Here is a 16,795-nt window from a genome sequence, read left to right on the forward strand (position 1 = left end):
CAAAGTCGGTACGTGATTGTACGCATTTTTCCTCCTTACACGAGGCATCACAACAACGTTTCCCCAACAACGCCGATTAACTGCTGTTTGTGCATGAGAAATCGGTTAGAAACTTTCCTCATGTGAGCACGTTATAGGTGTTGCCACCGGCGCCAACCTTGTTTGAATGCTCTGAAAAGCTAATCGTTTGCATATCGCAGCATCTTCTTCCTGTCGGTTAAATTTCGCGTCTGTAGGACGTCATCTTCGTGGTGTAGCAATTTTAATGGCCAGTAGTGTATTTCCAGTTAGTGACCTAATCTATTCCATACAAAGACGGTGCACAACATTATCGTGCCACTTCCAGCTTGCACTGTGCCTTCTTGACAACTTGGGTCTATGGCTTCATGGGGTGTGAGCCACATTCGAACCCTACCATCAGCTCTTACCAACTGAAACTGGGACTCATCTAACCAGGCTACGGTTTTCCAGTCGTCTAGGGTTCAACTGATGCGGTCACGAGCCTAGAAGAGGCACTTCAGGCGATTTCCTCCTGAAGAAAATTGTATTTAACGACCGGTCGATATAGAGGCAGAGCACAGGCTCGGATTATGTCAGACATGTGGAAGAAAATCGGCCGTGCCTTTCGAAGGAACCATCTCGCATTTGTCTGGAGCAATTTTGGGAAATCACGGTAAACCTAAATCCGGATGGCCGGACGCAGGTTTGAACAATCGTCCTCCCGAATGCGAGTCCAGTGTGCTAACCACTGCGTCACCGCGCTCGGTGATGTCGAGATGCCAGCAAAGGCACTTGCGTCGGTCGCCTGCTGCCACAATCCATTACTGCCAAATTTCGCTGCGGTGTCCTAACGGATACGTTCATCGAGCGTCCCACAGTGATTTCAGTGATTATTTCACACGATGTTGCTTATCTGTCGGCACTAACAACTCTACCCAAACGCCGCTACTCTTGTTTGGCCACTGCGTTGTCCATGCTGAGAGGTAATGACTGAAATCTGGTATTCTCGGCACACGATTTACGAACCGGATGTCCGTTGCGTCTAGCTCATGCTATATGAGAGCTATGTCTTAAAAAATAAATAAAACGTTGTTCAGAAGCGAGTAGATTTAAATCACAGATTGTGTGTAGCGAAAACCAGAAAATGTTACGTACGTCCAAAGGTTATTCACCTTTTCACACAAAAGAGAAGAGACGTCTTGACATGATGTTCACTTCAATTCTTCTTGTGTTTACTTAGTGAATTGAGGTATGTGTAATTGCTAATTTGCGACTATTCTTGAATAACAAGTTAATTTTCTTATAACTGTTTCTCCAGTCATTTGTAGAGTCCTTTACGATCACATCAGCTAATTTGCTTTATTAGTTTGAATATTTCAGGTATGTGTGTCAGGACTGTGCACACATTGTTTGGAAGCGGAAGGGCCGATAGCTTATCACGTCGTGTCGTTTCACTATTATGTCCACACAAAGTCGAACCCGTGCATTATTTGTCTACGAAGTCGAATTCACACATTTTGTCACCTTGTTCGTGGGTATCAATGTAAAATATTTTCACGGTGAATGGTTTCAAACAATGACGATGTACAATAGCCACCAGGTCCTGATACACAGTCACGATGGTATAAGTAAAACAACAAAGTGAGTGAGAGTCATCCACGGCCTTGCCACAGTGGTACCACCGGTTCCCGTCAGTATATTTCCAGTGTAATTATAGAAGTTTCTTTATGTTCTTATAGTACGGGCTACATTCGAACTGTCTGTTCTTCGCACAGTTGACTTCCATACACTAGGTCAACTTAGCAAAAATTGTTTCAAATGATAAACAGCCCACAGTTGCCCTAATTATATTTATACTACATCTTGATCAAGGTTTCAAATATAATAATTTAGCCTTATTCAGAAGTCATAAGCTTTTAAAAATGAGAAACGTCTTAGCACAGAGGCTGCGTCACGATCAATAAAATAAAATAACTTCAACAGACATAAGCCTCATACAATGTAGGCTTCTACGGCCGGTGTTGTCTTCAGTTAAAATATCCTGGCTGAGAGGCCGTGGTCGATGTATAAAATTTTCACCTAACGTTTCGTCTCCATCTGCGGGAGACATCTTCTGAGGTCCATCCCGCAGATGGAGACGAAACGTTAGGTGAAAATTTTATACATCGACCACGACCTCTCAGCCTGGAAATTTTAACTGTTTCGATCATAAGTAAAACTATATATGGCACCGTATGTGCTCCGCCACTACATCTGTTATACTAGGCGCACCATCGTCAAAATCCGCTGGGCTAAGACATTTTTCATTTTTAAAAGCTTATGACTTCTGAAGAAGGCTATATTATTATAGTTGAAACCATGGTCAAGATGTAGTATAAACATAATTATTGCAACTGTGGGCTGTTTATCATTCGAAACAATTTCGTAACGGTTGCTGGTGGTGCTGCCATGATGAAAATAATTAGCAAAAATATTTGCTAACTTATCACACTGGAATTATTTTACAATCCCGTGAGAAAGACCAAGGCAATAGTTCAAAAATAAACGTACTCATTCGAAACTAGTCACCAGCCAGGAATATGTATGCCACTGTGACAGAAAATTAAATAAATAGTAAATTTATGTGTTAAGATGCCTTTTTTGATGATGTAAGGTAGATTGAACAACTAATGAGGATGTATGGAATCAAAATAGAAAAAAAAAAAAAAAATTCGTGGAGCAACTGGATTGAAAGCAGGGTTCGGTTAATAGGACACATCCTGAGGCAGGAAAGTGTGGGTGATAAGTGCAAAGGGAGAATAAGGCATGAAAACAGAGTATAGGTTGCAGCTGTCATGCTGCGATTTTGAGGCTTGCAGAGGAGAAAGGAGAGAGAAGAGCTGCTTACACCACAAAACGACAACAGCTGACGAATGGCTGACGAGGAGTAAGAGGTGAACCATTAGCGACGTTTTCCGTACACTTAAGGTGTTCTGGAGCAGATATGTAGACATGGCTGCAAACAATGCATCCTCAGGGTTAAATGACTTAGTTCATAAAATTGCGCCTCCAACTGCAATCAGTAACCATGTAATATTTTGAGAGCACTATTCCAAGACACGCCAGTCGTCTGTAGACGATTTTGAGTGGAGAAGCTTCACAATGCTACTAAATCAAGTTCTGACAGTTCAACAGCAACGAACATCATCCATAATTCGATGATGAAAAAGTTTGCATAGTCTGTTTTACACAACTCAATTAAGATTTTCAACACTGCGGTACGAGTAACATCTCAAGTTGTTATATGCCCACATTTAAATTTCCCAAGAATGTTTCTAAAGACTCGTGCTTAGCATCCCAACATTTGGTCTATGCGAAAATTATTAATAATTTAACGACGATGCACGTGTACTTCACTTTCGCCTTTCAACAACAGATATTTTTGTGAAGAACACAGTAGCCTACCACAAAGTTCAAGTGAATATTTTGATTGTAGATACGAAGAACTTGGAGTTTCTCTAAAGTCTACGTGAGCAGTACACTGGGTATACAATAAACGCTTTTACACGCTTTTAGGGGCAGATTCCACATGCCAAAACAAGGAAAAAACTCTGTATAAACAAACTTTTATTTTCGTATCAGAAACGTACATATTATGTATACAGTTATGACTACATTACTTTTGCCCAAAACTTGACCACTTACAATGCATTTTCTGCTCCCTGAGGAAGTTGATGTTCTGTGCAGGAGACTAGACACAGTCGACATTGAAACATACGATGAAGAGTCCGGTCTTCTGCACAGCCGCACTGAATACCATCCAGATCAACGTAGCCACATCTTGCCAAATTAACCTTCGATCAGCAGACTTGAGACCTCAGTCTGTTCAGGGACTTCAAAGTCGTACATTTCTCATCGTAGAGAGAGGGAGAGTTTTGAAATTCTATCCTAGCCAGGGGGAAAGTAGGTCGTAGGCCTCCATGTTTGCAACCTAGCTTTTTCAGCAGTTTTTCCAAGTGCCGTCGATTTCTTAGGATTCTCCTCCTTGACTTCTCTCCTACCACAATTTTTTTATTTCCTCATTTTACAAAATTTTCTAGGCATAAACTCATGATAGATGTTAAGATTGTTCTCAGGGTTCTTACAGCTGCATGCCCTCCTCGTATTGTGGAGGGTTGCATCCTTTCAGACTCACATGGACGGTGTCGAATAGTTCTGCACGCTACTATGACATATAATCAACAGCTCCCCCCCACCCCCCCAAATTAAGAAAGTTTGCTGCATAAACCAACCACTTTAGGTATCAAATGCGAGTGAAGTTGACATTATGTTTAATAAAATGCAACAATCACAAAGTACACCACTAATAGCAGCTCATAAATACGCAAAAATGACTTACATGGGGAACATATCAGATTGGGTCAGTAATTTATTTAAAAATTCCGAAATAACAATAGCATTTGAAACTAACAATACTTTGCAAAATAAATGAAGACATACTGTAGGTAGTGATAACGATAGATTTCTCAGATCAGGGGTTTACAAGATCCAATGTGGTGATTGTAGAAAAATGAACATTGACCAAACAGGCCGGAGCTTTACTATACGATACAAAGAACATGTATCAGGTACCGCACGAGCAAAATCAGTCTTCGGCCATCACATAACTTTTACTAAGCATGCTGAAGGGATGGTACAACAGAATTTGCAAGTCCTTCATTAGACTAATAAAGGTTTATTATTAAATATTTTGGAGGAGATCGAGATATATGCCCATTATAGAGATGAACCGTCAGTGCTTCTCAACGAACAGTTGGATTTTCGTGAAAAGCATTTTTATGATCTCTTTGACGAAATTCTACGAACACGCATGTACTCTTTTGTTCAGAAAATCATAGGACCCAGTTGTATCCATGGCAGGAATGTGCCTTAGAACAGTACATAAATATTTATATCACAATCTTAAAATTCCAACTAGAAATATTACGAAATATGACCCCATTTTTAAAAAATCAGTTTTATGACATTTAAAAAAGTGTATGTAATATCATAGCACTCTGCAGGTGATCATTCCATTATTACATATATCACCAGTGGCAAATAAAGTTAATATAAGACAGACAGACTGAATCTAGCACAGGTGTATACTTGCAGTCCAATCACCAGTGGCAAATACAGTTAATATAAGATAGACAGACTGAATCTAGCACAGGCGTATACTTGCAGTCGAGTCACAACTCACATATCGATATGTTGCCAAAGACCTTCACAACATCGCTGACTTTGAAACCGTTTTGGTAGTACCACCTTAGCCCATAGAGGGCACACTGAGTATACATCGTAGGTACAGTTATTTTAAAGCTTTTAATTCATATTTTATACAATATTTAAGTAGTTCCATGGTTGTAAAGAGATATTTTATACATAACTATTATGATGTTATTATTGTACTCTGTTTTTTTACGTTGTGACGATTATGTGAACCCGTTTTACACTGATTGGTTGACGTGAGGTAGAGGAAGAAGAGGTAGGCGGAGCATCTTCGTATTTAAGCGTCTGCCCGTCCCTTGCTGGCACCAGTTGACATCCCAGCAGCTGAGAAGAGTGCTACACCTACCATCTTTGAAGGATGCCATGGGTATAACAAGTCTTATTGTATTTCATCCATATGAGCATATTGTATTTTATTGTCAATCTAGCAAGGTTTCTATTACTTTCAAAATTAAGTTACAAGTCTGATGATGGTCATGTGATATGACCGAAACCGGTCACCTATGTTCTTGTAGCATATGTGGTGCGATCAAGACTGAATTTTAAAAAGAATAATTCTTATAAACTGTTTAGTCCACGTTTCACTTCTATACATGCTTCCACTCCAAACAAATACTTTCAGAAAAGACTTCCTGACCCTAAAATCTGTCCTCGATGTTAACGACTTTCTCTTCTTCAAAAACTCTGTTTTTGCTATTGCCGATCTACATTTTATATCCTCCCTACTTTGACCATCACCAGTTGGCTACCCAAATAACAAAACTCATTTACTACTTGAAGTGTCTCAATTCCTAATCTGACTGAACCAGCATCAAGTGATTTATTTCGACTATATTCCATTATCCTCGCTTTGCAGTTTTTGATGTTCGTCTTACATCCTCCTTTCAAGACACTGTCAATTCTGTTAAATTGCTCTTCCAAATATTTTGCTGTCTCTGATAGAATTACAGTATAATCGGCAAACCCCTGCTACCTTCAGAAGCTCAGAGAGGATTCCAGCCTACATTGTCAAAAGCATTTCTCTAAGCCTACAAATGCTACAAACGTAGGTTTAATTTCCTTAATCTGTCTTCTATGAGAAGTTATAGGAACAGTATTGCCTCGCGCGTTCCTAAATTTTTCCGGAATCCAAACTGATCTTCCCCGAGATCGGCTTTTACCAGTTCTTACATTCTTCTTCTGTAAAGAATTCGTGTTAGCCTTCTGAAACCACAACTTATCAAACTAATAGTACAGCAGTATTCACACCTGTCAGCACCTGCTGTCTTTGGAATTGGTTATTACATTCTTCAAGAAGAATGCGGGTATTTCGCCTTCCTCCTATATCTTGCACACCAGATGGAATAATTTTGTCTTCTCCAAAGGTCTTTTTAGTTTTCCTGTAGGCGTAATCTCTTTCCCCTAGTGAAATATGCTTTTAAACTATTACATTTGCCATCTAGACATTCCTGCTTAGCCATTTCGCACTTCCTGTCAGTCTAATTTTTTAGACCTTTGCGTTCTTTCGCCTGCTTCGTTTATTGTATTGTTGTATTTTCTCCTGTTGTCAGTTAAACTCAAGATATATTGTGTTACCCAAGAATTTCTACTAGCCCTTATCTTTTTACCTATTTGATCCTCTGCTGCCTGCACTACTTCATGTTTTAAAGCTACTTATTCGTCGTCTACTATATTCCTTTACCCTGTTCTTGTCAATCGCTCCCTAATGCTCCCTCTAAAACTCTCTAAATCTTTGATTCTTTCAGTTTATCCAGGTCCCATCTCCTTAAACTCCTACTTTTTTGCGGTGTCTTCAGTTTTAATCGACACTTCATACCCAGTAAATTGATGTCAGTTCACATCTTCCCCTGGAATTGCGAAAGTACCGCGTTTAAATGGTAGTGTAGTCGCACTGCACGTGACTTGGTTTTACTATTTGCCGTTCAATCAGCTACATCTGCACATGTACGAAAATGGTTCTGAGCACTATGGGACTTAACATCTGAGGTCATCAGTCCCCTAGAACTTAGAACTACTTGAACCTAACAAACCTAAGGACATCACACACATCCATGCCCGAGGCAGGATTCGAACCTGCGACCGTAGCGGTTCCAGACTGTAGCGCCTAGAACCGCTCGGCCACCCCGGCCGGCTGCACATGTATGGGGACGCTTTCAACAGAAATGGCAAACGGTCTCAAAAATAACTAGAAAACAGATGTAAGAATAAAGTGGCCTCAAAACGTTTAGAAAACAATCTTTGTAATTCTTTCAAGTCACAATGAAGTCGTAAAACGACAGTGATCTTAGGAAATAGACTGTTTTTGTCAGTTAGTGTCCCTCCTAGAATGAGATTATGTTTTTAAATGCGTCCCCATCAAATCAAAAATAAAATGCGAGGCCTGCAGTCCACTCAGGATGTTCTCATTTTTGTTTCTGCACTCCTGTTCCTTCATAAATTCAACAATAACGAGTTTTAAATCGAAAACTCGTTCCAGGTATGCCCCTTGACTTGAAAAACGTATTTTACAGTGGTGTATGAAGCCTCCTTATTCCTCGTTAAGTCCCACCGAGGACTTTTGCAACTGACAATGGAATAATGTGTGCGACTTCAGAAATTTTAATATTCATGCCACCAGTTTCTTTACGTGCTGCATGCCTGCAAATTTAGCACGAAGTACGCCTTCGTGTACTAAACAATTAATCTCGTCTGTTGACCATTAATGTTTCGCTCTTTCATTGTCGGCTAAATCTTTAAATTCTTTGTACATGGTACTGTAATTTCGTTTCATAGCAAATTTTTTGCAATACACGTCACTTTGCTACTCATTGCCATTCATTTTTAAAGGCTTGTGACGTTAGATCGCTAGACTGATTCTTTTTGTGCGAAAATCCACTGGACCTGTGAACACCCTTGACACCTTGAACAAATAGCGGAGGCCTTAAACTGTGTTGAACGTAATTAAAATTCCATTAATAACTAAACAACGAAAGACTTTTCGGACTTGTTTTAGAATGAGTAATCCTGACCTTATAAACAACAGACATCGCTTGAAATTACATAGAAACTAACATCTCAATCAGCTGAGGGACTGATATGTTGTGCGTGGTTTACGGACCAGATTTACTAATAAATTTTTACTGCTGCACTGTTTTCGGATAGTATTTATTCATTATAGTGGTGAGATCTACCTCTACACTTATATCTAGAGCCATACTCTGCAAACCACAGTGAAGTGCATGACAGAAGATACTCCATTCTACCAGTTACCAGGGTTTCTTCCAGTTCCATTTACGCATGGAGCCCCGGAAACAATGACTGTGAATGTCTCTATGTATGCTGTATTTATTCTAATCTTGTCCTCATGATCTCTAAGTGAATGATACGAAGAGGGTTGTAGTATATTCCTCAAGTTATCATATGCGGCGGGCACTAAATAAATAAAAATAGTGCCCAGTTCGCTTGTGTAAAGTCTGTACCAAAACTTAGATTATTTTCTGGTCCCAGCACCACGAACCGTGCCTAGTCTCAAGTATTTTAGAAGAACTTAAAAAGACTATTTCGCAATCCCAATGTCTGTCTAGCTGGAGGCATTTACAGACTGATTTCATAGAAGGTGCCATCTTGACTTCAGCCAGCAATAGATCAATAGTGCGATTATGCTGACATGTTTAACATAACGTTATTGAGTGCTCATGGGTCGCAGGCTGATGGAGTTAACCGCTCATGGATAAAAATTACATACAATTGATAACAATCGAACACTGAAGTGCTCCTTGTCCTCTCTCTCTCTCTCTCTCTCTCTCTCTCTCTCTCTCTCTCTCTCTCTCTCTCTCTGAAACACACACGCACAAACGCTCAAGAGTTTGTATCATTATCCCTGTATCAGGTGGCAAGCAAAACCACGTTGTATCATCCCTACCCTTCTATTTTCAAAATAATTAGCATTTACTGTTTATCACTATAGCTTGTCGTGCGGAAAAAGTGCGTGTAACTAGGTTCGAAGAGCAAGCTTACTATTCCAATTTGTTTGTGGCTGAGATCCCTGTTCTCATTGTCCTACTTCTAATCTTGGTTAGCAAATTACCAAAAAAATTCGTGTCGGTGCGAGACAAAGGCGATGTCTTCGAACAGCTATTCTCTAAGCTAGGTAAATTCTTTTGTCGTCTACCAGCAGGATAGTTGAGTTGCTAAGAGGTCACACACTAAGAAGTTTCCTAGAATTTCTTCTATTACTGAGTGTAAGCATCTCTCACAGCATTTACACCCGCATTGTCAGGTATCGCCACAGTTGTATGCAAAGTACCCGCGTCAGTAAATTCGTGTTGGCTATTACATTTTAAAACACGTTATTTCCCGGCCGCGCCTGAGTGGTCGTCGGGTAGCTATTGCATACACCGGAGTCAGTGTCTGGGAGGAGGTGGTTTCCTTTAGCACAACGTCCCTAATGGACGGGTCTTTCCCGCCACCGGTAAAAGAAAAAGTTGTAAAGGTCCTACCAGGAGGCAGCACCTTACAGAAGCTATTAGCGGCAGCAGGAAATGAACAATGAGTGGCTAAGTTCTGCTGATTTTGAATGGTCGAATGGCCCAAACATTAATTCCGTGGAGGGGTTTGGAGCTTGCGAAATCCACCAGTCAGTCGATAACCCTCGTCCGGTGTAGAAGTCGTGTGCCCTCTGGGGCAGAGGTGGTGTCTCGCGTAGGGTATTTCAGAAATCGGGAGGAAGTCGTTCTCCATGTTGAACCGATTTATTGCCTACAGAGCAGAAAACAGACGCCGCAAGTGCGTTATCGTGCGCTGTTGAACTATTTCTAGGCTAGTGTCGCCGTTTAACTAGTGTTCAGAGGCTCAATAGACACAGACCTGAAATTAAGCTGTGGAGCGAAGTAGTGAGAATGCTAGATGGACGGCGGGGTTTAGTGAAGGAAACTGACTTACCGAGGTTTTCATTTAAGCGAATATATTTTATTCCATTTCGTGGAAATTTTAGTGTGATGTTCCTCACTCACTTTTTACTGATTTCCTGTTTCTTATTGTGGATGTTATCGGCGGAAATTACTGCGAGTCAGTTGGAAGCGGCGTGTGAACTGTTAGCGGTGTACATTTTCCAGTGCTGTCGTCGGATTTGGGAATCTTTGTGAAAGTGGTTGGATTGGTACAGTGCTTTTAATTATTGAAGTTAGAGTAATGGGAAGTTTAACCCAATCTCGCAGGTTAATGCGAGGCTGATGACGCTTACTTAAACTGACTGGATAGTGTTACAATGCAGAGAAGTAACTCAGGTCCGCCAACAAACGTTTCGGAGGAAGTATGCGGAGTAATACGTCGTGTGGTTTGTCTCGCGCACCGCACGGCGCTAAGGCCGTCATCGCCCGGGACCAGTTAGCTAACGTTAATGTGCTTGTTTAACGTTGAGGACCCATTTCGTGATATGAAACATAAAATAAGTTGTGCGGTATTTCGGCAACGTGCCACGTCAAGTAGAACCAGTAGGAAGTAAAAACGCTCTGTGCATCACAAGCAGAAAGCGGGGCTTCATAATATATTTGTCGATGTGCACTAGATAGAAACCCATATTCGGTGCGTTTTATATTGTACCTCATACACTATGAATGTCTGCTGTTTCTAAGGACCAACACAGTGAGTGTCTCGAGAAGGAATCGTTATTGGTACTATTTGTTGTAATAAAACGACGGGAATCCTCGTATTGGTAGTTAAAGAATTTTCGTATTTAGCTAGTTTTGCGTTATGGCAGTTATAAGAGTAATGGTGCATGAAAGGGAAGCAGTGGTTGTAGCCTCTCCCCGATGTTGTTCAATCTGTATATTGAGCAAGCAGTAAAGGAAACAAAAGAAAGCTTCGGAGTAGGAATTAAAATCCATGGAGAAGAAATAAAAACTTTTATGTTCGCCGAAGACATTGTAATTCTGTCAGAGAGCAAAGGATCTGGAAGAGCAGCTGAACGGAATGGACGGTGTCTTGAAAGGAGGATATAAGATGAACATCAACAAAAGCCAAACGAGAATAATCGAATGTAGTCGAATTAAGTCGGGTGATGCTGAGGGAATTAGATTAGGAAATGAGACACTTAAAGTAGTAAAGGAGTTTTGCTATTTGGGGAGCAAAATAACTGATGATGGTCGAAGTAGAGGATATAAAATGTACTGTCAGTGGCAAGGAAAGCGTTTCTGAAGAAGAGAAATTTGTTAACATCGAGTATTGATTTAAGTGTCAGGAAGTCGTTTCTGAAAGTATTTGTATGGAGTGTAGCCATGTATGGAAGTGAAACATGGACAATAAACAGTTTGGACAAGAAGAGAATAGAAGCTTTCGAAATGTGGTGCTACAGAAGAATGCTGAAGATTAGATGGGTAGATCACATAACTAATGAGGAGGTATTGAATAGAATTGGGGAGTAGTTTGTGGCACAACTTGACTGGAAGAAGGGATTGGTTGGTAGGGCATATTCTGAGGCATCAAGGGATAACCAATTTAGTATTGGAGGGCAGCGTGGAGGGCAAAAATGGTAGAGGGCGACCAAGAGAAGAATACACCAGATTCAGAAGGATGTAGGTTGCAGTAGGTACTGGGAGATGAAGAAGCTTGCACGGGTTAGTGTAGCAAGGAGAGCTGCATCAAACCAGTCTCTGGACTGAAGACCACAACAACACGTGTTGCAACCGCACACTGAAGATTCATGAAAAAGGGTGTCGTTATTGTCAGTATGTTATAATCGAACTTCGATTATAATAGTTTGGGGATTATAACCTTTTACAAGACCACAACATAAAATACGTCATTAGTTGCAAACCTTCAGCGTAATGCAGTTGCTAGAGGCTGCACTTTACGGAACAGACGGTACACTGGTAGAGGGCTCACTTTCCAGTGTATTCAAATTTTTTTCACCGTCGGTTTTTTTTTAAAATCGTATAGCATCTGACTACAATATAATTGTACTCGGCTTTTCGTGGTGAGTAAGCAAAGTGCATCGCATTGTGAATGATTTCAAGACAGTCAAGTGATTCAATGTGTCTTCGTGAAATATCACGATAAAAAATGGTTCAAATGTTTTGGAGCCCTATGGGACTTCACGTCTATGGTCATCAGTCCCCTAGAACTTAGAACTACTTAAACCTAACTAACCTAAGGACATCACACAACACCCGGTTATCATGAGGCAGAGAAAATCCCTGACCCCGCCGGGAATCGAACCCGGGATGTCACGATAAAAACCGAAGCGCGCGTACTTGCAGGTACAGTAACATTGTGGTCGACTACTAATAGAAATAATTTCTGTAACATTTGATCTCGGCAGAGTTCATTCGATTTGGTGTACTTCTATGAACTGATGTGCTTACTGACTGAACATTTATCTTGTTGGTTCATTACGTGTTCACTGATCTTTAAGTTCTTATTTCTGTGTACCACAGACAGAACAAAATGAGTAGCAGATGGACAAGGGAGGAAATGTGCGTTTTAATACAGCTAATGTAGGAATTTTACGCCGGTCGATTTTTGTAAACAAACTATAGTTGGCAACACAAATGACATCGACAATTGCCGCTTGAGAGCGCTGAGAGCACACAATGAGCTTGTCCCGTATGCCGTCTGCAGTCTCTTTTGTGACGTTGGATACCCGTCTGCGTGAACGTCAACGTTAGCTGCTTCGTCCCGTGTGATGACTGCTTAGAGTGTGGACTGTGACCAAGGCGGGAGTGCATCACCCGATGATCCGGACGCTCCGAAACGATAGAAGGGCAGTTTGGTTTCTCTGGGAGGGAACCAAACAGCGAGGTCATCGGACCTATCGGAGGAGGCAAGGATCTGGAAGGAAGTCGGCATGCTCTTTCAGCAGGGCCATACAGGCATTTGCCTGAACCGATTTAGGGAAATCACGGAAAACCTAAAGCAGGATGGTCGGACGCGGGTTTGTACCGCCGTCCTCCCGAATGAGACCAGTGTGCTAAACATCGTGCCACCTCGCTCGGTAAGACGAGCAGGAATGTTTCAACTATATTGCTTCCTGACCCTAACGGAGATTGCAGATGGACCACCCCTCGCAGTTTCTCTTGAGTGTAGACTCGTTATCGCTCTCCTTGTATGCTCTGCACGATGTTTTGGCACAGCGGATGTGTGAGTGTTGCCTTCACAGGAAGTGCGGCGCCTGGCGGTGCACACCTGCAACAGGCACAGCGCCCCGTTTGAGAGGCCGCCGTGGGCAGCGGTTTTACTGCTGCGGCGCTTCCCGGAACGGCTTGTCGCCCAGAGCTGCCGCCAGTGTGGGCCAGCCCTCGGCATCCCTGCGCAGTATATGACGTCCGACAAGTACGTACCCCCACCCACAGCGTGGTGCAGAGTTTAATGAAGCTCACTGCGCATAATGTTAGTCAAGTCTTTGAAACAGCACAGTGGCAGCTATGGAGCGCTTCCAGTAGTATGGAACTGGTACTAGGCGATAATGTGACATTGCACCTCTGACATTAAGTCATGTCACTGGTATGTACGCGCCAGTCGGCTGTACGAACTTGGCGCAGAAAGTTGGCTCTACATGGATAGCTGACTGAATAGGGGAAAGGAACTACACTACTGGCCATTAAAATTGCTACACCACGAAGAAATGCAGATGATAAACGGCTATTCATTGGACAAATATATTGTACTAGAACTGACATGTGATCACATTTTCACGCAATTTGGGGTGCATAGATCCTGAGAAATCAGTACCCAGAACAACCACCTCTGGCCGTAATAACGGCCATGATACGCCTGGGCATTGGGTCAAACAGAGCTTGGATGGTTTGTACAGGTACAGCTGCCCATGTAGCTTCAACACGATACCACAGTTCAAGAGTAGTGACTGGCGTATTCTGACGAGCCAGTTGCTCGGCCACCATTGACCAGACGTTTTCAGTTGGTGAGATATCTAGAGAATTTACTGACCATGACAGCTGTCGAACATTTTCTGTATCCAGAAAGACGCGTGCAGGACCTGCAACATGCGGTCGTGCTTATCCTGCTGAAATGTAGGGCTTCGCAGGGATCGAATGAAGGGTAGAGCCATGGGTCGTAACACATCCGAAATGTAACGTGCACTGTTCAAAGTGCCGTCAATGCGAACAAGAGGTGACCGACACGTGTAACCAATGGCACCCCCTACCATCAAACCAGATGATACGCTAGTATGGCGATGACGAATACACGCTTCCAATGTGCGTTCACCGCAATGTCGCCAAACACGGATGCGACCATCATGATGCTGTAAACAGAACGTGGATTCATCCGCAAAAATGAAGTTTTACCATTCATGCACCCAGGTTCGTCGTTGAGTACACCATCGCAGGCGCTCCTGTGTGTGATGCAGCGTCAAGGGTAACCGCAGCCATGTTCTCAGAGCTGATAGTCCATGCTGCTGCAAACGTCGTCGAACTTTTCGTGCAGATGGTTGTTGTCTTGCAAACGTCCCCATCTGTTGACTCAGGGATCGAGACGTGGCTGCACGGTCCATTACAGCCATGCAGATAAGATGCCTGTCATCTGGACTGCTAGTGATAAGAGGCCATTGGGATCCAGCACGGCGTTCCGTATTACCCTCCTGAACCCACCTTCCATATTCTGCTGACAGTCATTGGATGTCGACCAACGCGAGGAGCAATGACGCGAACGATAAACCGCAATCGCGATAGGCTACAATCCTTACACGAGGCATCATAACTTTTCACCAGGCAACGCCGGTAAACTGCTGTTTGTGTATGAGAAATCGGTTGGAAACTTTCGGCGGTATTTTTCGAGAGGTCGGTATTTTTCGAGAGGTCGGGGTCGGTGTCTTGAAAAATATCGTCTGGTTAAGACGCACCGTTTGTCCAACAAACAGAAAAAACAGTGCCACAAGTTCTTCGCGGCGTGCAGTGGGCCCGTACGCGTCCAGAGAACAGAACGCGCTGGTGGTAGAGTCCGTAAAAACGGGAAAGTCACTTGAAGTGCACCCCATTTCCCACATTAAACCATTCATGGAATAACTGACAACGTGTAAATAATTGCAAATAGTAAACTTAGAATTAGAAGAAGATATTTAGATTAAATCGATAAAGTCTGATGTGTCGTATTTTAGAAGTAAGTAATCGACAAGTATTCTTGACATACTTTTTCTTTGAGAGGTACATATACGTTCTGAGGAAGCTGCACCAGTAGGTGGCTCTGTTGAAAGACGATAAGAGATCACAGAATTCATATCTCCGTCAAAGGAGACAGCTGAAACTTGAGGTGGCCTGTCTCGCCTGCCGTTGTGGGGGCGCACCGTTGCATTTACTCATGACAGAGTGTACAAGTGGTTTTGAGGTGGCCCGCTATGTGCAGTGGCGTACGTAGCGCACCTTAGTACACACAGTTCTGTGAGAATAGCGTGTTGAAGTCGCGGAAATAGTGGGCATTAATAACGGTTTTAAGAATACTTGTCGAGAAATTTAAGTTTTCTGAACAACTGCGTGTGTGAGCAGTCAGTTGTGTTTGTTTCCCTTTGTGGTTGCATTACACTAATAAAATTCCTGTCAACAGGTATAAAGAGACCATAATATGGGCAAGGGCTAATAGGAGAAGAGCAAGAGAATTCGAAAGGCGTAACTATACCGAACAAGCCTGGATCATTGGGTAAGATAAGAAATTTGTTGTATCTGCTTGATTCACAGGGACTGCTGGAGGGACATCAGACCTGGTGTAAAACCCCGGGATGCATCGACTAATACCGGGTGGTATATGAAACATTTTTAAAATTTACGTAGCTTGAAGATATGGCAATCTCTGTAGTAGTTAGAAAGGTGATGGAATCCCGATCCCCTGAATACAGATTCCCTTTCTACTCAAGTCTGGTAAAAAATGATACTAAGACGATTTATTATTACAAGGAGATTGCATTTTGTCTAATGTTTTCCGTGTATATGTTTGACGAAATCAATTTATGTACGGTAAAAAATAGTTAATGTATGTAAAATTTTGTACATGACGAATATGGAAATTGTGGTCATCCCTTATTGTAGAAAAATGAGTTCCTTATGCAATGTCATTATGTAAATGTATCAGATGAGAATTCAGAGCGGGTAAAGTGAGGCGACATGGAAATTGGCGCACCACACTTTCGATGGCACGGGAACAAGAACGGTGGCAATCGGGAGATGAGACAACAGCTGGCCGATGGAATGCAGACCAACTCCTGCAATGACGGAGGCTGTGGTACACTGGCCACTCACTGAAAGCTGACATGCAGAGGTCCATGACGTGCAGCTGGGATACACCTGGCCCCTGTATGCACGTGGTGGTTGGGAGGCCAGTTCAAAGAAGCGTCATCGGTAACTTCTGTTTGTCGCCAGCCGTGTCTGGCGGTGCAACATTACTGCAGAACCTCTTTGTGCCTTATGGCACCTTCACTCAGGACCTGAGCCAGGCAACAGCTCACGTCTTATGGTATATCCTCCCTACCCACCACTAGCCAAAGAAGTTCAGTCTTGCTGGCTGTCTGCATCAGGTCTCTGCAGACGAGAACAAATCAGAGGATCACCGGTCTCTCGTGTGA

The sequence above is a fragment of the Schistocerca piceifrons genome, chromosome 1, assembly GCF_021461385.2.
Source record: "Schistocerca piceifrons isolate TAMUIC-IGC-003096 chromosome 1, iqSchPice1.1, whole genome shotgun sequence".
NCBI lineage: Eukaryota > Metazoa > Arthropoda > Insecta > Orthoptera > Acrididae > Schistocerca > Schistocerca piceifrons.